The sequence below is a fragment of the Grampus griseus genome (assembly GCF_964374135.1).
Source record: "Grampus griseus genome assembly, chromosome: 4".
Taxonomy (NCBI): Eukaryota; Metazoa; Chordata; class Mammalia; order Artiodactyla; family Delphinidae; genus Grampus; species Grampus griseus.
The window spans coordinates 42,993,988-43,016,949 of record NC_138997.1 but is presented as its reverse complement, the minus strand read 5'-3'; positions in this window follow the sequence as shown (position 1 = coordinate 43,016,949).

Sequence of the window (22,962 nt, the reverse complement as noted above, 5' to 3'; positions counted from 1 at the left end):
TTTTATCCTATTGCAGAAGTTGTTTGGGGGACGCTGCCAGGCTTGGGTAGGTGAACGTAAGCAGAGTGAGCAGTTGTGGAACAGCAGCACCAGGGCTAGAACTGAACACTATAACTCTTGATAACGTGTCCTGATTCAACGTGTCCCTTCCCAGTCTTTACGCCTCATCTCCTCACTAACTCCCTCTTGCTTCATCTTATGTTGCCTAAAGAACATTGACTTTGTGTACTGTTCTTTCAGCTTAGAATATCTGATCCTGGCCACTCCCTCTCCCTCTTTCACCTCACGAGCTATGTTTTGCCCTCCAAGTCCTGGCTTCCTGTCCTGGCCCTGATTTGCACCCCATTGCACCAGTCCTGGCACTGCCTGCTTGCACTGACTGCGCTTTGCTGGGCCATAGAGACTGAATACCTCAGCGTCTTACTTTCTCATATATTTGAGTCTCACCTCCAGAGCAATTTTTATAAATTATAAAATGCTTATGAGAGTTATGTGAATATGTAAGCAGGGATGAAATGAAGTCCAAGAATTTTCTCTTTTTCCTCCCATAACCCTCCGTGTACGATTAGAAATGAAATGGGCTTAAGATGCAGAAAGCTACCCTACACAGCCCCTAAAAACAATGTTTGGCAGAAAATAAATATTAGGAATTTTAATTTTTATAATCATTGTTAATAAAAGTAGAGTATATTCGTTTTAAAGCATGGTCAATCATAACAGTTACTTTTTCTTTTATATGGGGATTAACTATTACAATAAAGTGTATTTTGACATTGAGCAAGAAATAATTTTAAAAAGTAAGTGTGTGTAAGAGAAAGGACAAATGAAAATAACATAGGGAACAGCTACTTACTTATATCTATAGATTAGCAGGGGACTATAGGCCCAGAGAAATGTTTCTGAAAGAATCAACACACTGCAAACACTTAAATGAAGTTTGAGTTATTCTGGGAGGGGACATCCATATTGAATTCCTGAAGAAATTGAGAATACAGCACTATTTTAAAAAAAACAAAAAAAGATTTTCTATTTGAAATAGTAAGTGAAAGAGGAAAAAAATAGTTGAAGAAAATATGAAAAGCTTAGTGTTATATAATGAAAGCAGACTAATTCCCTTAAAGATGGATGAAGTTCCTAATAAAGGTCTGTTTAAAGAATACTTCTGGATGCATATCTATACCCATTACGCATATAAGATACCACATAATATGGTGGCCAGTATATTACAGATTACAAAGTATCTTTTTTTTGTAATTTATGTGGATTTTTTAAACATCTTTATTGGAGTATAATTGCTTTACAATGTTGTGTTAGTTTCCGCTGTATAACAAAGTGAATCAGCTATATGTATACATATATCCCCATATCCCCTCCGTCTTGTGTATCCCTCCCACCCTCACTATCCCACCCCTCTAGGAGGTCACAAAGCACCAAGCTGATCTCCCCATGCCATGCAGCTGCTTCCCACTAGCTATCTATTTTACATTGGGTATTATATATATGTTAATGCTACTCTCTCACTTCGTGCCAGCTTACACTTCCCTATCCCCGTGTCCTCAAGTCCATTCTCTACTTCTGTGTCTTTATTCCTGTCCTGCCCCTATATTCTTCAGAACCATTTTTCTTTTCTTAGATTCCATACACATGTGTTAACATATGGTATTTGTTATTCTCTTTCTGACTTACTTCACTCTATATGACAGACTCTATGTCCATCCACCTCACTACAAATAACTCAATTTCGTTTCTTTTTATGGCCGAGTAATATTCCATTGTATATATGTGCCACATCTTCTTTATCCATTCTTCTGTCAATGGACACTTAGGTTGCTTCCATGTCCTGGCTATTGTAAATAGAGCTTCAATGAACATTGTGCTACATGACTCTTTTTGAATTATGGTTTTCTGAGGGTATATGCCCAGTAGGGGGATTGCTGGGTCGTATGATAGTTCTATTTTTAGTTTTTTAAGGAACCTCCATACTGTTCTCCATAGTGGCTGTATCAATTTACATTCCCACCAACAGTGCAAGAGGGTTCCCTTTTCTCCACACCCTCTCCAGCATTTATTGTTTGTAGATTTTTTGAAGATAGCCATTCTGACCTGTGTGAGGTGATACCCCATTGTAGTTTTGATTTGCATTTCTCTAATGATTAGTGATGTTGAGCATCCTTTCATGTGTTTCTTGGCAATGTGTATATCTTCTTTTGAGAAATGTCTGCTTATATCTTCTGCCCATTTTTTGACTGGGTTGTTTGATTTTTGATATTGAGCTGCATGACTACTCTTGTAAATTTTGGGGATTAATCCTTTGTAAGTTGCTTCATTTGCAAATATTTTCTGCCATTCTGAGGGTTGTCTTTTCGTCTTGTTTATGTTTTCCTTTGCTGTGCAAAAGCTTTTAAGTTTCATTAGGTCCCATTTGTTTATTTTTGTTTTTATTTTCGTTTATCTAGGAGGTGGGCCAAAAAGGACCTTGCTGTGATTTATGTCATAGAGTGTTCTGCCTATGTTTTCCTTGAAGAGTATTAGAGTGTCTGGCCTTACATTTAGGTCTTTAATCCATTTTAAGCTTATTTTTGTGTATGGTGTTAGGGAGTGTTCTAATTTCATTCTTTTACATGTAGCTGTCCAGTTTTCCTAGCACCACTTATTGAAGAGGCTGTCTTTTCTCCAGTGTACATTCTTGCCTCCTTTATCAAAGATAGGTTGACCATATGTGCATGGGTTATCTCTGGGTTTTCTATCCTGTTCCACTGATCTATATTTCTGCTTTGTGACAGTACCATACTGTCTTGATTACTGTAGTTTTGTAATATAGTCTGAAGTTGGGGAGCCGATTCCTCCAGCTCCGTTTTTCTTTCTCAAGATTGCTTTTACTATTTGGGGTCCTTTGTTTTTCCTTACAAATTGTGAAATATTTTGTTCTAGTTCTGTGAAAAATGCCATTGGTAATTTGACATGGATTGCATTGAATCTGTAGATTGCTTTGGGTAATATAGTCATTTTCACAATATTGATTCTTCCAATCCAAGAACATGGTATATCTCTCCATCTGTTTGTATCATCTTTAATTTCTTTCATCAGTCTTATAGTTGTATGCATACAGGTCTTTTGTCTCCTTAGGTAGGTTTATTCTAGGTATTTTATTCTTTTTTGTTGCAATGGTAAATGGGAGTGTTTCCTTAATTTCTCTTTCAGATTTTTCATCATTAGTGTATAGGAATACAAGAGATTTCTGTGCATTAATTTTGTATCCTGCTACTTGACCAAATTCATTGATTAGCTCCAGTAGTTTTCTGGTAGCATCTTTAGGATTCTCTATGTATAGTATCATGTCATCTGTAAACAGTCACAGCTTTACTTTTTCTTTTCCGATTTGGATTCCTTTTATTTCTTTATTCTATGCTTTCTTTGGCTAAAACTTCCAAAACTATGTTGAATAACAGTGGTGAGAGTGGACAACCTTGTCTTGTTCCTGATCTTAGTGGAAATGCTTTCAGTTTTTCACCATTGAGAATGAGGTTGGCTGTGGGTTTGTCAAATATGGCCTTTATTATGTTGAGGTAAGTTCCCTCTATGCCTACTTTCTGGAGGGTTTTTATCATAAATCGGTGTTGAATTTTGTCAAAAGCTTTTTCTGCATCTATTGAGATGATCATATGGATTTTCTCCTTCAATTTGTTTATAAATCAAATCAAATCACATTGATTGATTTGGATATATTGAAGAATCCTTGCAATCCTGGGATAAACCCCTCTTGATCATGGTGTATGATCCTTTTAATGTGCTATTGGATTCTGTTTGCTAGTATTTTGTTGAGGATTTTTGCATCTATGTTCATCAGTGATATCGGCCTGTAATTTTCTTTCTTTGTGACATCTTTGTCTGGTTTTGGTATCAGAGTGATGATGGCCTCATAGAATGAGTTTGGGAGTGTTCCTCCTACATTTTGTGTTCCTCTGCTATATTTCAGAAGAGTTGAAAAGGATCCGTGTTAACTCTTCTCTATTGTTCGATACAATTCGCCTATGAAGCCATTTGGTCCTGGGCATTTGTTTGTTGGAAGATTTTTAATCACAGTCTCAATTTCAGTGCTTGTGATTGGTCTGTTTATATTTTCTAATTCTTCCTGGTTCAGTCTCGGAAGGTTCTGCTTTTCTGTGAATTTTTCCATTCTTTTGGGTTGTCCATTTAACTGGCATATAGTTGCTTGTAGTAATCTCTCATGATCCTTTGTATTTCTGCAGTTTCAGTTGTTACTTCTCCTTTTTCATTTGTAATTCTATTGAGTTGAGTCTTCTCCCTTTTTTTCTTGATGAGTCTGGTGAATGGTTTATCAATTTTGTTTATCTTCTCAAAGAACCAGCTTTTAGTTTTATTGATCTTTGCTCTTGTTTCCTTCATTTCTTTTTCACTTATTTCTGATCTGATTTTTATGATTTCTTTCCTTCTGCTAACTTTGGGGTTTTTTGTTCTTCTTTCTCTAATTTCTTTAGGTATACGTTTAGGTTGTTTATTTGAGATGTTTCTTGCTTCTTAAGGTAGAATTGTATTGCTATAAACTTCCCTCTTAGAACTCCTTTTGCTGCATCCCATAGATTTTGGGTCATTGTGTTTTCATTGTCATTTGTTTCTAGGTATTTTTTTCCTCTTTGATTTCTTTACTGATCTCTTGGTTATTAAGTAGTGTGTTGTTTAGCCTCCATGTGTCTCTATTTTTAACAGATTTTTCCTGTAATTGATATCTAGTCTTATAACGTTGTGGTTGCAAAAGATACTTGATATGATTTCAATTTTCTTAAATTTACCAAGGCTTGATTTGTGACCCAGGATATAATCTATGCCAGAGAATGTTCCATCAACACTTGAGAAGAAAGTGTATTCTGTTGTTTTTGGATGGAATGTCTTATAAATATCACTTAAGTCCATCTTGTTTAATGTGTCATTTAAAGCTTGTGTTTTCTTATTTATTTTCATTTTGGATGATCTGTCCATTGGTGAAAGTGGGGTGTTAAAGTCCCCTACTATGATTGTGTTACTGTCAATATCCCCTTTTATGGCTGTTAGTATTTGCCTTATGTATTGAGGTGCTCCTATGTTGGGTGCATAAATATTTACAGTTGTTACATCTTCTTTTTGGATTGATCCCTTGATCATTATGTAGTGTCCTTTGTCTCTTGTAATAGTCTTTATTTTAAAGTCTATTTTGTCTGATATGAAAATTGCTACTCCAGATTTCTTTTGATTTCCATTTCCATGGAATATCTTTTTCCATTCCCTCACTTTCAATCTTTATGTGTCCCTAAGTCTGAAGTGGGTCTCTTAGAGACAGCATATATACAGGTGTTGTTTTGTATCCATTCAGCCAGTCTATGTCTTTTGGTTGGAGCATTTAATCCATTTTCATTTAAGGTAGTTATCGATATGTATGTTCCTATTACCACTTTCTTAATTGTTTTGGGTTTGTTATTGTAGGTCTTTTCCTCCTCTTGTGTTTCCTGCCTAAAGATGTTCCTTTAGCATTTGTTGTAAAGCTGGTTTGGTGGTGCTGAATTCTCTTAGCTTTTGCTTGTCTGTAAAGGTTTTAATTTCTCCGTCGAATCTGAATGAGATCCTTGCTGTGGAGAGTAATATTGCTGGTAGGTTTTTCCCTTTCATCACTTTAAATATGTCCTGCCGCTTCTTTCTGGTTTGCAGAGTTTTTGCTGAAAGATCAGCTGTTAATCTTATGGGGATTCCCTTGTATGTTAATTGTTGCTTTTCCCTTGCTGCTTTAAAATTTTTTTCTTTGTGTTTAATTTTTGATAGTTTGATTAATATGTATCTTGGTGTGTTTCCCCTTGGATTTATTCTGTATGGGACTCTCTGCACTTCCTGGAGTTGACTGACTATTTCCTTTCCCATATTAGGGAAGTTTTCAACTATAATCTCTTCAAGTATTTTCTCAGTTCCTTTTTATTCTCTTCTTCCTCTGGGACCCCTATAATTCGAATGTTGGTGTGTTTAATGTTGTCACAGAGGTCTCTGAGTCTGTCCTCAATTCTTTTCATTCTTTTTTCTTTATTCTGCTTTGTGGTAGTTATTTCCACTATTTTATCTTCCAGGTCACTTATCTGTCCTTTTGCCTCAGTTATTCTGCTATTGATTCCTTCTAGAGAATTTTTAATTTCATTTTTTGTGTTGTTCATCATTGTTTGTTTGCTCTTTAGTTCTTCTAGGTCCTTGTTAAATGTTTCTTGTATTTTCTCCATTGTATTTCCAAGATTTTGGATCATCTTTACTATCATTACTCTGAATTCTTTTTCAGGTATACTGCCTATTTCCTCTTCATTTGTTTGATCTGATGGGTTTTTACCTTGCTCCCTTTTCTGCTGTGTGTTTGTCTGTTTTCTCATTTTTCTTAAATTACTATGTTTGGGGTCTTCCACTTACAGGCTTTTAGTTTCCATTGTTTTTGGTGTCTGCCTCCAGTGGCTAAGGTTTGTTCAGTGGACTGTGTAGGCTTCCTAGTGGAGGGGACTGGTGCTTGTATTCTGGTGGATGAGGCTGAATCTTGTCTTTCTGGTAGACAGAACCACATCTGGTGGTGTTTTGGGATGTCTGTAACCGTATTATGATTTTCAGCAGCCTCACTGCTAATGGGTGGGGTTGTGTTCCTGTCTTGTTAGTTGTTTGGCATAGATTGTCCTGCACTGTTGCTTGCTGGTTGTTGAGTGGAGCTGGCTCTTAGCATTGAGATGGAGATCTCTGGGAGAACTTTCACCATTTGATATTACGTGGAGCTGGGAGGTCTCTGGTGGACCGATATCCTGAACTCGGCTCTCCCACCTCAGAGGCACAGGTCTGACACCCGGCCAGAGCATCAAGACCCTGTCAGCCACAGGGCTCAGAAGAAAAGGGAGAAGAAAAAAAGAAAGAAAGAACAAAATAAAATAAAGTTATTCGAAAATATATTACTAAAAATAAAAAAAATTAAAAAGTCGTAAAAAGGGAAAGAAAGAAAAAAGAGAGCAATCAAACCAATAAACAAATCTACGAATGATAACAAGTGCTAAAAACTATACTAAAAAAGAAAAAAAAATGGACAGGCAAAACCCTAGGACAAATGGTAAAAGCAAATCTATATAGACAAAATTACACAGAAAAGCATACACATACACACTCACAAAAAGAGAAAAGGGAAAAATAAATAAATAAATAAATAAATAAATAAATAAATAAATACATATATATATATATATAAGTAAGAGAGCAACCAAATCAATAAACAAATCTACCAGTGATAATAATAATAACTCTAAATATTAAACTAAGATAAACATAAAACCAGAAACAAATTAGATGCAGAAAGCAAACCCCAAGTCTACAGTAGCTCCCAATGTCCGCCGCCTCAATTTTGGGATGATTCGTTGTCTATTCAGGTACTCCACAGATGCAGGGTACATCAAGTTGATTGTGGAGGTTTAATCTGCTGCTCCTGAGACTGCTGGGAGAGATTTCCCTTTCTCTCCTTTGTTCCCACAGCTCCTGGGGTTCAGCTTTGGATTTGGCCCCGCCTCTGTGTGTAGGTTGCCTGAGGGTGTCTGTTCTTCACTCAGACAGGACAGGGTTAAAGTAGCAGCTGATTCAGGGGCTCTGGCTCACTCAGGCCAAGGGGAGGGAGGGGTATGTAATGCACGGCGAGCCTGAGCTGGCAGAGGCCAGCGTGATGCTGGCAGAGGCCAGCCTGAGGCGCACCATGTGGTCTCCCAGGGAAGTTGTCCCTGGATCAAATGACCCTGGCGGTGGCAGGCTGCACAGGCTCCCGGGAGGGGAGGTGTGGATAGTGACCTGTGCTTGCTCACAGGCTTTTTGGTGGCTGCAGCAGTGTTAGCGTTTCATGACTGTCTCTGATGTCCACGCTGTTAGCCTCGGCACGCGCCTGTCTCTGGAGCTCGTTTAGGTGGTGCTCTGAATCCCCTCTCCTCGCGCACCCCGAAACAATGGTCTCTTGCCTCTTAGGCAGTTCCAGACTTTTTCCTGGACTCCCTCCCGGCTAGCTGTGGTGCACTAGCCCCCTTCAGGCTGTGTTCACACAGCCAACCCCAGTCCTCTCCCTGGGATCCGACCTCCGAAGCCTGAGCCTCATCTCCCAGCCCCCGCCCACCCCAGTGGGTGAGCAGACAAGCCTCTCAGGCTGGTGAGTGCTGGTCGGCACCGAACTTCTGTGCGGGAATCTCTCTGTTTTGCCCTCTGCACCCCTGTTGCTCTGCTCTCCTCCGTGGCTCTGAAGCTTCCCCCCTGCCGACCCCCCATATCCACCAGTGAAGGGGCTTCCTAGTGTGTGGAAACCTTTCCTCCTTCACAGCTCCCTCCAACTGGTGCAGGTCCCGTCCCTATTCTTTTGTCTCTGTTTTTTCTTTTTTCTTTTGCCCTACCCAGGTACGTGGGGCGTTTCTTGCCTTTTGGGATGTCTGAGGTCTTCTGTCAGCATTCAGTAAGTGTTCTGTAGGAGTTGTTCCACGTGTAGATGTATTTCTGGTGTATCTGTGGGGAGGAAGGTGATCTCCGCGTCTTACTCCTCCTACATCTGAAGCCCTCCTCTATAAATTATCTTTATTTTTAATTTCTCAATTAATTTTGATAGTGACTGTGAATTGGGTAATTCTGTCAACATTTGCTTTTTTAGTTGAATAAACTGAGGCCTAGAGCAGTAAATTAATCTTCAAGTAGGCTTATAGTAAGAGTCAAGAGTCAAACCCATGACTACTGACTCCATGACTTGGGATTCCTAACTTTACTCTTTTTACTTCACCACAGCTACCTTATAAAGTCTGTCATAAATAGTCAAAATTGGAAAGGCCCTTAGAAATCTAAGTTATCCAAACTTTTCGTCCAAAATACATTCATTCAGTAATGCTAGTCATCAGCCCCTGCTTGAGAATTATTTTCATCCCATTGTTGAAGAGCTCTAATCATTAGAATATTCTTTCATATATGAAACAAAAGTTGGACTTATAGCATATTCTGGTATGCCAAGGAACAGGTAATGTGATCTAGACATGATGCTTCAATAACCTTAAGACTTACCTTAAGAATAATTCTAGTCTAGAGCAAGCAGGGTTACAGCAAAATTTCACATTTCACATCTGTAGTGGGATAGAATCAGGGAGAGGATGTGCTCTTAGAGGCAGACAGACCCAGATTCGAATCTTGGCTTTACCATGTATTAGTGCTCTCTGAATTTCTGTTTGCTTATATAAAATGAGGATGGTGAGACCTATTTTTCAGGGTTACTATGAACAATGATTAACTAGTGTATGTGCATAGTTGCATAGTAGATGTGCATTTTTAAAATGCAGTTATTATTATGCATGGCTAAGGACTTACACTCACTTCATATAAGAGAATATGAGAGAATAGGAATTTTCTAAACAATAAATTTCGAATTTTAAACCCAATCATTTGATGAACTGCTTCAAAGTCTCTTAGAATTCCAACAATTCCTTTTTGTTTCTTGGGAAACTCAGAAAATACGTAAGAACAAGTTAAGGAAAGAATGAACGAACAGATAGAAAGCTGTAGATTTACGTGTCATATGAAAAGATTTTCACTCAGTATATTTATGAAATAAGTTTTTCCATCTTTAATTTTTCATACTGGCATCCAGAAAATGGAACACTTGCAGTTTGGTAAGTTCACCTTTTTGCTCCAGACTAATAATTTATTGTTGTTTTTCCTTCTTCACTCTAAGGCCTCCATACATGTCTATAAACAAATGAAATTGCCTACAAGTTAGCAAATGTTGTGTCCTTGAATGATTCTAAATTGAGAATCTTGGTAATTAAATCTTGTTCATAGGAGGGTATTTAAGCATCACAACTGTGCCATACTACTACATATTTGGATTTATTTTGTTCCCTTAAGTCTCCTTTTTTCCTAAAATAATATTTCTAGTTGACTTTATGATTCTCAATTATAATTCTTCATAAGCAAGGCAAGTCAATGATGAGCTAACAATAAAAAAGTGTTCATTTTAAGCAAAGAAATGAACTCTAATTGCTGTAATGTGTCCCTAGTTTATTAGTGTCACTGACAACAGGACAGACCAAAATCATACAATTTATACATTTGCATGCTTGCATTAAAATCATGAAAAACATTAATTATTATAAATGGTGGATATTCCCAAATCTAAAACTATGTTTAATATCCAGTGTGGTCAAATATGTGCAGATTGGGGCTATGACATATACTTTTACGACTCTGGAGATCTAATTTATGAACATTGTTACAAGATTTTTAATGGAGTGAAAATGAAGTCAGATTAAACTTCTTCCTGATGATACTAAAGCTCCAATCACAACACATAGACTAATAAATGTTATCTTTTAAGTAATAAATATCCCATCAAAGCCCTTTTAATTTGAATCAAATTGTAATTGGAAATGTTTTGGGCACGGTAGAAAACCATAGTAACTCAGAATATAGAACACATATTTGGTTCAATATCCAATTTTGAGCAGTTAGTTTTTGCAAGACACTACACTCATTGCTGAAGAATATGAGAGAGAGGAATAAGGCGAAGTCTCTCAAATCCAGGGGCTCACAAACTACTAAGGTGCTATTGTGAGATATACCATCATTTTATGTAACACAAACAAGTGAAAAAACAACTGTCAAGCGGTTATAAGATATCATTGCATTGGCTGTAAGATGTGTACCTATTTCAGAGATGTTAAGTGTGAAAAACTATCCTAGAATCCATGAAATGCTGTAGTTGGGAACTCTAATGCAAGCTATGCTGTAGTAAGAGCTGTAATAAAGTTGCAACATGCCCTGAGAACAAAGAGGAAAATAAAAATTTTGACCAGAAGATCAGAGAAGCCTTATAAAGAGGAAAGAATTGTGTGAATCCTTGAGAGATGACTAGAGTTTAGACTTGTGCGGAAAGGTTGGATAAGAGAGCATTCTCAAAAGAGAACACAGGAGGACGTTCAAGATGGCAGAGGAGTAAGACGTGGAGATCAGCTTCCTCCCCACAAATACATCAAAAATACATCTACATGTGGAACAACTCCTACAGAACACCTACTGAATGCTGGCAGAAGACCTCAGATTCCCCCAAAGGCATGAAAATCTCCATGTACCTGGGTAGGGCAAAAGAAAAAAGAATAAACAGAGACAAAAAAATAGGGACGGGACCCGTAACTCTGGGAGGGATCTGTGAAGAAGGAAAAGTTTCCACACACTAGGAAGCCCCTTCACTGGTGGAGACAGGGGGTGGGCAGGAGGGAAGCTTCGGAGCCACAGAGGATAGCACAGCAACAGGGGTGCGGAAGGCAAAGAGGAGAGATTCCCGCACAGATGATCGGTGCTGACCAGCACTCACCAGCCCAAGAGGCTTGTCTGCTCACCCGCTGGGACGGGCGGGGGCTGGGAGATGAGGCTCAGGCTTCGGAGGTCGGATCCCAGGGAGAGGACTGGGGTTGGCTGCGTGAACACAGCCTGAAGGGGGTTAGTGCGCCACAGGTAGCCGGGAGGGAGTCTGGGAAAAACTCTGGACCTTCCGGAAAGGCAAGAGACCTTTGTTTCAGGGTGTGTGAGGGGAGGGGATTCCTTCCCAGTGTGCCGAGGGCAGAGCACTGCCTAAATGAGCTCCAGAGATGGGCATGAGCTGCAGCTATCACCTTGGACCCCAGAGACAGGCATGAAACGCTAAGGCTGCTGCAGCTGCCACCAAGAATCCTGTGTGCAAGTGCAGGTCACTATCCAAACCCCCCTGGGAGCCTGTGCAGCCCGCCACTGCCAGGGTCTGGAGATCCAGGGAAAAATTCTCTGGGAGAACATACAGCATGCCTCAGGCTGTTGCAACGTCAAGCCGGCCTCTGCCGCCTCAGGCTCACCCCGCATTCCAATTATGACTGCTGTACCCCTCCCTCCCTGCGTCCTGAGTGAGCAAGAGCGCCCTTATCAGCCACTGCTTTAAACCACTCCTGTCTGGGGGCAGAACAGACTCCTGAGGGTGGCCTGCACACAGAGGCGGGGCCAAAACCAAAGCTGAAGCCCAGGAGCTGTGCAAACAAAGAAGAGTAAAGGGAAATCTCTCCCAGCAGCCTCAGGAGCAGCAGATTAAATCCCCACAATCAACTTGATGTACCTGCAACTCTGGAATACCTGAATAGACGACGAATATTCCCAAAATTGAGGTGGTGGACTTTGGGAGCAACTGTAGACTTGGGGTTTGCCTTCTGCATCTAATTTGCTTCTGGTTTTATGCTTAGCATAGTATTTAGTGCTTATTATCATTGGTGGATTTGCTTATTGGTTTGGTTGCTCTCTACCTTTTTTTTTTTCTCTTCTTCTCTTTTTGTGAGTGTCTATGTGCATGCTTCTTTGTGCGATTTTGTCTGTATAGGTTTGCTTTTACCATTTGTCCTAGGGCTCTGTCTGTTCATGTTTTGGGTTTGGTTTTTTTGGTGTTTTTTTTCTCTCTTCCTTTTCTTCTGAGCCGTGTGGCTGGCAGGGTCTTGGTGCTCTGGCTGGCTGTTGGACCTGAGCCTTCGAGGTGGGAGGGCCGAGTCCAGGACATTGGACCACCAGAAACCTCCCGGCCCCATGTGAGACCAATCGGTGAGAGCTCTACCAGAGATCTTCATCTCAACACTAACACCCAGCTCCACCCAATGGCCAGCAAGCTCCAGTGCTGGAAGCCCCATGCCAAACAACTAGCAAGACAGGAACACAACCCCACCCATTAGCAGAGAGGCTTCCGAAAATCATAATAAGGTCACAGACACCCCAAAACACACCACCAGATGCAGTCCTGCCCACCAGAAGGACAAGATCCAGCCTCATCAGAAATACAGATCAATGGAACAGGATAGAAAGCCTAGAGGTAAACCCACACACATATAGTCACCTTATTTTTGATAAAGAAGGCAAGAATACACAATGGAGAAAAGACAGCCTCTTCAATAAGTGGTGCTGGTGAAACTGGACAGCTACATGTAAAAGATGAAATTAGAGCACTTCCTAACACCATACACAAATATAAACACAAAATGGATTAAAGACCTAAATGTAAGGCCAGTCACTGTAAAACTCTTAGAGGAAAACACAGGCAGAACAATGTATGACATAAATCACAGCAAGATCCTTTTTGACCCATTTCCTAGAGAAATGGAAATAAAAAGAAAAATAAAGAAATGGGACCTAATGAAACTTAAAAGCTTTTCCACAGCAAAGGAAACCATAAACAAGATGAAAAGACAACTCTCAAAATGGCAGAAAATATTTGCAGATGAAGCAACTGACAAAGGATTAATCTCCAAAATATACAAGCAGTTCATGCAGCTCAATATCAAAAAAACAGACAACCCAGTCCAAAAATGGGCAGAAGACCTAAATAGACATTTCTCCAAAGACGATATACAGATTGCCAGCAAACACACGAAAGGATGGTCAACATCACTAATCATTAGAGAAATGCAAATCAAAACTACAATGAGATATCATCTCATACCAGTCAAAATGGCCATCATCAAAAATTCTACAAACAATAAACGCTGGAGAGGGTGTGGAGAAAAGGGAACCCTCTTGCACTGTTGGTGGGAATGTAAACTGATACAGCCACTACGGAGAACAGTATGGAGGTTCCTTAGAAAGCTAAAAATAGAACCACCATATGACCCAGCAATCCCACTACTGGGCATATACCCTGAGAAAACCATAATTCAAAAAGAGACATGTACCACAAAGCTCATTGCAGCACTGTTTACAATAGCCAGGACATGGAAGCAACCTAAGAATCCATCGACAGATGAATGGATAAAGAAGATGTGGCACATATATACAATGGAATATTACTTGGCCGTAAAAAGAAACGAAATTGAGTTATTTGTAGTGAGGTGGATGGACCTAGAGCCTGTCATACAGAGTGAAGTAAGTCAGAAAGTGAAAAACAAATACCATATACTAACATATATATGGAATCTAAAGAAAAAGAATGGTTCTGATGAACCTAGGAGCAGGACTGGAGTAAAGACACAGAGGTAGATAATGGACTTGAGAACAGACAGAGGGGGAAGGGTAAGCTGGGACAAAGTGAGAGAGTAGCATGGACATATATACACTACCAAATATAAAATAAATAGCTAGTGGGAAGCAGCCGCATGGCACAGGGAGATTAGCTCAGTGCCTTATGTCCACCTAGAGGGGTGGGATTGGGAGGGTGGGTGGGAGATCCAAGAGGGAGGGGATATGGGGATATATGTACACATATAGCTGATTCACTTTGCTATACAGCGGAAACTCACACAACATTGTAAAGCAATTATACTCCAATAAAGATGTTAAAAATAAATAAATAAATAAATATTTGGTCATATGGTAAAAAAGAAAAGAGAACACAGATGCTTAATGTTTTGGAGAACCACAAGAATCATATAAATGCACAATAGGCCACCTGGGAAATAATGAGAAACAAGTGAAACGTGACAAATTGGAAATTTTGACTGGGGCATTGAGATAAAATAGAGGTGCTGGACCATATGATAAATTTCAAAGGATTTGGCTACAATCCAATTATCTGACTTTCCTGAACTTAACACATCAAACTGTAAAAGGGTTGAAAAACTGTTAATAGGAAGACTAGAGAGGAGAATTTCTTTGGAGAGACTTGCACTGGGGGACTTTTTCTCCCCAATGTAGGAAATTTAGTGAGGGGACTTTAATAGGGCCACTCAGAGAACTTCAATTGTGTGCCTTTAGTCAAGGATATGGTGGCCTAGTTCTATACTCTGCCCAATGGTCTATGCAGCCAAGTGGAGAGTCACATCTGGGTTGTAACCTCCTCTTCTAGCGTCAGATGCTTGTCCACTTGAAGGGCCATACATGGAAAATAAGATAGCGTTGTTACTTTAAAAGGGATCCTGCCCAGATGGTGGCCTTACAAAGTAAGTAGACTCCAGTGTGAGAAGCTGTGGGAGAGCCCTGGGAGCTGAAAGGAATTTGGGGTAACCAGCTGAAGGAGAGGACCTGCTTACAGTGGGAAATTTACATTCAAAGGAAGAGGAAGCTTTAAACATTGATCAGGTTCAGCCATCTGATTTTAGTATTAGTCAGGTAAGCACTTTCCTTCCCCTTACCTCCCTTTCCTACTCCAGCTCCAGCCTTCAGTGGTCAGAAACAGCAGTTGACTCTTGAAGGAGGAGGTGAATGACACAAAAGGAGAATTTCTTCTCTCTTTTCTACTACAAGCAGTAGTTGATCCCAGGACAGCTTAGAGGAAGGAACGAAATTTAACTTTACATTAAATTTAGAGTTTTGATTGGTATATTCAATTGGCAAATTTAGTCACTGAATCCAGATTATAACTCAAAGAGAGCAAAAGAAAGAATAAATCTAAGAGAAAGTAAAAGGTCCTGGGATTGGACAACTTTTGCATTTCGGGCAGGAGAAGGAATACTCACAAATACTCACACTGATCAGTTTTAAAGGGATGGTGAAACACAAAAAGCAAGTTACTTTTATGATTATGGTCCATTAATTCAGATGTTCAACATGCAGGTTACACAAAGCATCAAGAGGAGTTTGGACCAAATGGCATGGGGCCTACCTACCAGACTAAGAACTCTGGATTTTATTTTGTAAACTGATGGAGACAGAGGGTTTTGAGCAGGGGACCAACTGACGGGATCACATCTGTCTGTTATAGTTTCAGTTCTTTGCAATAAAGTATATGCTTCCTTACATCATACATTACAGAGGGCTGTGTAGCTTTACTGGTTCTGTATAACTTTTAGTACTGAAAGTGCACATTACACTCTTTTGGTGAGGTGGATATTAAACCTAAGTAAAACATCTATGCTATCATAATACTTTGGGGGTATTATTACAGAAGTCAGAGAAAAGACCAAATACTATAAGAAAGTTTGCAACAACTGAACATATAGAACAGGAAAAAAATGTCCATCTAAATGAAATGGACGGTATAATGTTTAGCTATGGGCACAATAACACTGTGTAACAAAACCCACAAATTCTCAGAGTCATGCAACAATAAGTTTTTATTTAGTTAACAAGACTGTGGGTTGGCTGATCTAGGCTGGGCCCAGGTGGGGTAATTCAACTCTGCTTCATGAGCTTCTCATCTTCCTCATGGACCTAGCAGGTTATCCCAGACGTATTACCTCACAGTTATGGCAGAGATGCAGTAGCACAGGTAGAAATGCAAAAGAGCTTTTTAAACTTTAGGTCATGACAAGCCTGCAAGCACTCTGGAGGTAAGAGCAAGTCACACAGCCAAATCTAAGTTAAACAGTGAGGAAATAGATCAAATTTTCCATGGACATTACTGCAAAGTCACATGATGTGATGGTTAATTTTATGTGTCAACTTGATTGGGCCATGGGCTGCCCAGACATTTAGTCTTGCATTATTCTGGGTGTGTCGATATGGGTGTTTCTGGATGACATTAATATTTGAATTGGACCCTGGATATTAATATTTAAATTGGACCCATAGCAAAGGGGTTGAATAGAGGGAAGGGTGAAGAATCCAGGCCATTAATATAATGTACCCAAGTGGTTACCTAGATCAGTACCATTGCAAAACAAAGAGAAAGTCTGTTCAAAATACAACACACAGACACATACATGTGCACACACACACTCGGGCACATACACATATGCCATCAACTACCTTGTGACAAATGCAGGTATTATCAGTAATACCAACAATAGTATCTCTATATTTGATCCATGTTAGACAGGATAGGTGGCCTGAAACCTTCTTAGTGAAAAGCCAAATGAAGACTGAGAAGGAAACTTTCTGTTCTTCTTCAACAGTAGCAGAATTAAGGCACGTTCAGGCAGATGGGGGTGGAGGTAGTGGGTATTTCTGTGTTTTTTCTCTATGTTCAGTATGCTACTGGATACCAGGGACTTTTTAGGAGCTCTATGTGTTGATTAGACCTCCTTCTAATGTTTGTGTATGAAGGCACCTGGATTAGGCAGAGGAGCTAGATTCCAGGACTTTCACCTGAGATTTTCTACTGAGGAAACCTCTCCAAGATCCTCATGCCTCAAGTCTTAGAGAACCAGCTGGAGTAAGATCAGGGTAGATGGGCCAGGGAAGGAAAAGTGCAGAACACCTCCTGGGCCTCTACAACTGCCCTCACTCGTATACATCACACACCACTTGTGTTAAACTTTAGATTTTTGTCTCACGGTTTTTCCACCTTCATGTCATCTATATTGTGCATTTATTTTAGCTATTTTAATTTTCTCCTTTGATTTTTACCATTTTAGCTTCCTTTTTTTCTTTTTATTCAAATTATGATTTATCTACTTTTTTTTTAAGTTTGAAGTTTCTTTTTTAACCTCATTTTTATAAATGGCAACCTAGACGCTCACATCCCTTGGGAGTAATAGCTTTGTGGGTGGTTTGTAGCCCAGCCCTCCTTCCCGATTCATGGGACTTCTGCAGCGCATATCGTTTCTTCATGAGTTACACCTTGCTGTGAAACACAAACTCACCGCAGCTATGCCAGAGCTGCAGAGCCGGTCCAAAGGTTGCAAGGTTGTTTTCTCCCTTATTCCATAACCTGCCTTGTCCAACTAGCAGAAGATTTGCAAGAAGCCCCTGTCTTCTCATGAAGAAAGGTGGGGGACCCGGTAGTGGAAACCTGGATCCCTCAGTGGAGCTACCAGGACTGCAAGTGTTCTCTAAGTAGATTCCATCAGTCTTTAATGTGGGCCATCTGACATTGACTGTACTTACCATGGATTATTCTTGCAATTCCTCTAAAAGGCCACATGGCTTTTATTTCTTTTTTTAATCAAAGAAGGTCTTGTGCGAATATGGAGACTGTAATGGAACCTACCTGGAGCCCAATTTGGGGAGCTCATTTGAACTAGGCTTTTATTTCTTTTTTTAATCAAAGAAGGTCTTGTGTGAATATGGAGACTGTAATGGAACCTACCTGAAGCCCAATTTTGGGAGCTCATTTGAACTAGCAAGGACTAGAAGCAGATCTGCTTACATCTGAGTTTTTCAAACATAGCTTGTTAACGCTATTTCACTTAAATATCTAAAAAGGAAGAAAATTAAATACATTATAATGGGCATGGTGAAGGTAGACCAACCTTCCAAAACAAATCCTAGCTCTCTGTCACTTACTAGCTAGACTTCTCTGTGCCTCAGTTCCTTTGTCTGTATAATGATGATAGTAATATTATCTACCTCATCAGATTCTGTGACATAGAAATAAGTTATGGTATGCACTGCATACGTATTTGTTCAACAGAGATCCATGCATACATAAATAAATACATGGGCTGCTAAGTAGTACTTCATGGCCAATAATTACAGAAGAGTGAGACTTGCACTTTCTTTGAAACCAGAGAGCCGGCTCAGGGAAGAGGACACACTCATGCCCTGTCTTGGTTGAGATCCTGAGCCAGTCCTGCTGAGTGCATAGAGTATACGAATGCCTCAGGTTGAGTGCATGTGGCTGAAGTTCATCTCATGCCAGAGCTTTGGTGTCTAGAAGTAGGGTGATGCCGGAGTACCTGATTCTCCCTTTTATGGTGCACTCCCTCGATATTGATCAGTATCTACACTGAGGATTTTCTCATTTGGAGCCTGTGCCCAGCCTAGCTCTCACCAGCCCCCTCCTCTAAGCAGCTGGGTCTTATTCATTGAATCTACAGCCTGTAGTTTCTGGTTAAGCATGGATCAATGGCCCCTGAAACAATACCAAGACTCACTCACTCTTAGTTCCACCTGCCACAAGAAGGTGATCTTTCCCCCCAGAGAGTATCCTTCCTCCATGGTTCCCTATCTAAATAAATCACACTACTATTCTCCAAGATGCCCTAGCCCCAAACCTGAAAATTACTTTTGACACCCCCATTTACTTATCTCACCACAGCCCACTAATCACAAAACAAGTCAGTGCCCCTTTCTAAACATCTCTTAAATCCATCCACTCCTCTCCACCACACTGCACCACCATCATCTCTCCTAGGCTCTACAGAGGTCTCCAAACTCACCCCCGGCCTCCTTCCAACCTGTTCTCCTGACCAAAGTCAGAATTATGTTTTGTAATAGCAAATCTAATTATGTCATTCCCTTGATTGGACCTTTCACTGGTCTTCCAGTACTTTTCAGATAAAAAACAGTCATTCATGTAACTAGACCTACAAAACTGCCCATTCTGGCCCCTGCCACTCTGCCCCTCTCTCTTCACACTGATCTTCTCTCAGCTGCTCCAACCCTCCGTGAGGTTTCTCACCTCAGGCACGTGCCTTTTTTCCCTCAGCATGATACACTCCTTCCTGCCCTGCCCTGATTGACAAAAATGTACTTGTTCATCCTTCAGAATACTGTCTGTACTAGACTGCTCAGGCTACCGTAACCGAATACTACAGACTGGGTTTATTTTCTCACAGCTGTGGAGGCTGGAAGATCAAGGGTTGCTTTCTGGTGAGGCGTCTCTCCTTGGCTTGCAGACATCACCTTCTCACTGTGTCCTGCATTGCCTTTTCCTCTGTGCAGGTGTACTTCTGGTCTTTTTCTTCTTATAAGGACACCAGTCCTTTGGATTAGGGCCCCACCCTTATGACCTCATTTTACCTTAATTACCTCCTTAAAAGTTTTATCTCCAAATACAGTGACACTAAGGGTTATAACTTTAACACATGAATTTAGGGGGACACAATTCAGTCTGTAACATCACCCAAATACTACTTCCTCAAATATACATAGGTTAGACAGGACTGTCTTACATATGAACAAAATTATAAATAATTTTAAAGTTATTTGGTTAATGATAGTCTCCCCTAGTAGATTATAAGCTCCATGAGGGTAGGGACATTTTATATCTTCTTTGCCAATATGTCACCAATGCCTAACATAGTGCCTTGCCCATGGTAAGCACTCAATAAATATTTAATAAATAAATGGATTCATACTGCCATGTTTTTGGTTAAAAGAGTTTTGGATGTGAACACCTACCCATATTAAACCACAGATCACCTCACCCCTTGGATATTTTTCTTTGGACCAGCTAGGTGCTCTCAAAGACAGTGGGTTTTGTATTCTATTTAGTCCTCCTTAGCACCTATCTTACAACAACCCTGTTTTTTATACTTTTTCACAACATACTAGTGAAGGAAAGGGATAAAAACATGCTTCTCAAAAAAAAAAAAAAATCACACACCAGTATTGCTTGATACAGTATCCATCTCAGGCTGCCAGCTGTCTTCCAGGATTCTTCCCCCTCACTAACCCTCTGAATCCAGTTTATCTGCTACCTACTGAATACATCTTGTAACCATGTAATCATCTCCTGGGGTGGTTTCCTATTTCTCATCACTTTTTTCCTACATTTCTGTGGTTATCCTAACTAGATTGATCTATTTCTACCTAAAATGCCAGTCTGTTCTCCCATGTTTTAAACATTCTGCTCAGATAAAACTAAAGTAATTAACACAACAAGGCCTAAATCCTGCAAATCCTTAAAGTCCTGCCCTCTGCCTGCTTAGCAATCTTATCTTGTGCTCTCTGTTGCTCTTGGGAGCAAGTCCAAACTCTTTATGACAGTTTATGAAGTCTTTTTAAAATCAGAACTGTTAACAAATTGTCCAGCCTCATCTTTCACCAGCTGGGATGATTTCCCTTCCCCTCAGCTCCCCTTGCTCATTCTCATCTATGGCATTCATGATGCTGTTGCCTCTTTCTGGAATCTTTTCTCAGTTATTCCTCTGGTTATCTCTACCATTCTTTCATGTCTCTCCATAAATGGTACTTCCTCCAGAAAAACTTCCTCATTCCCCAAATTTGAGTCTGGAGTCTAACACCCTATCCTTTATCGTCTTAGCAGTCATCATAAAATATCATAATTTCCTATCGACAAGGCTACTATTCTCTACTCAATCTAATTTAATTTTTCAAATGAGGAGGAGGTAGTTTCATTAAAATAATGTGTGCATAGCTCCTGAAATCCATGGCAATAAAAGACAGCCAGACTCCAGAAGAGACTGGAATTAGTAGATGGAAAACCATTGAAAAGTAAGCCCACCATCGCCTAGATATCATGCCTCCTCTTTGTCTCTGCTCTTCTCTTCCTGTATTTATTATTCTTATCTTCCTAAAGATTAGCTACTTTGACTTCATCACAAAGGTGTAACTCTTCACTTTTCATGTCCTCATTTCCAATTTCACAGAGAAACAGACCAGGAGAAAATTCTGATTGGCCCAGCATGGGTAGGTGTCCATCACTGATCCAGACATCTCTAGCCAGGGAGGAAAAGTCATATAGTATGAACTTCTGTTGGGGACTTCAGATTTTAGGGTTGAAAAGCAAATCTAAGAAAAAGTCATCTTATTTCTGACCTAAGTATTGGCTTTGTGTGAAATAGAAAAATCTGCCCATCCCTCACAAAAGGGGTGTACTGCTAAATGCTGGAAAATTGTTATAAAAAGTATATCTGCAATAAATATACATAAGATGACTACAAATGTTAATAATTCTCCCTAGATTTACAAGCACAAATGCACAAATGTACCTAGAAGCCCTGGTTGGGGTTATCATGAACTAAGCAGACAACTCAACTTTATGTAGTCAACATTAAAAAGTAAAGCTATTATTGGCAATAGTACTTCTGTGTTGCAAATTGATAGAGTCAAATACTGTACAAAAGAAAGCTAAATTTATTGTATGTGATTATAGAGAAAAAAAGTCTTATTTACGCCAAATGCATATTTGTTAAAAGGAACTCATGGAGGTTATTTGTAAAAATTCCTATGTTATACATAATTATTAAATTAGAAGATAATTTTTTGTTAATTTTTAATTCAAATTGTCAGTCACTGGAAGGCATGCTGATTGGAATTAGAAACCTATTATATCTGAATTTTATGGGCTCAGAGACTATCTCCAAATCACTTAGTGACTAAATGTCACAAGTAGCCTATACCATATTGTCACCCTCTTTCTTCAAACCTCTAAATTATGAAGCTTCCTTTCAATAATCACATTTGTTTATGACCTCCACACTCCTTGTTATGGTTTAATCAGAAGACAACTTGCTCTGTTTTCTTGGTAGCAGATGATGGGATAAGTAAGTAACAGACATGAATTAGTGTATGGAAAAAATTATAGAATTGAGAAACCAAGGTACCTTATTGGTTGGCAGAAAGAGATGGTAGTAGATTTGGAATGTTTTGGAAATAATGTTGACTAATGGGTAAATGAGATGATTACTAAGGGCTTATTTTGCCTTTTGTAAACATGACTCATATGATTACACTTTCTTTAAAGACAATAGGAGCTAGCAAAATGCCATAACAACATTCAAGTACAAAATAAAGAGACCTTAATGCTGATGCGAAGGAGTAGTGCATGAAAACAAGAAAAGGGTAACTAATCAGCTGAAAAAGTTAAAAATGCAAGTAATCAGACTAGGCTGGTTCAGGAACTGGTGAATTCTTCTCTGGGTTTGCTCATTTTCTGTGCAGCAGTCGTATTATAGACCAAGTTGATGTTTCTAATGCACAGACATATTTGACAGTCTTCATAACATGCACCTTAAATGGACTCTAATGATAAAACACGGAGAGCAGAATATTTCCTCAGGCAGTTTTCTGGCTAAGCTTCCTGCAAGCTGAGAGTGAGAGGGTTAAGCGTTGTGATCATAAACCATACAGTAATTGCTCTCAGACCTATTAGCAGAATGTCTTGTATAGAGTGTCATCCTGCCATTCCCCATGGGTCCTGTTCACTAACCCCTTGCATTTTGACAGTTATTATCATCCAAGCACAAAACATCATCGTTACAACACAGAGCTATCTGCATAGTAATGTATCAACATCAGCTTGGTTTCTGAGAATAATTATTAAAATCTTGATTTTAATTGGAACATGGTAAAGGAAAGCCAAGTTTTTACATTTATTTTTAAAAGATGCTAACA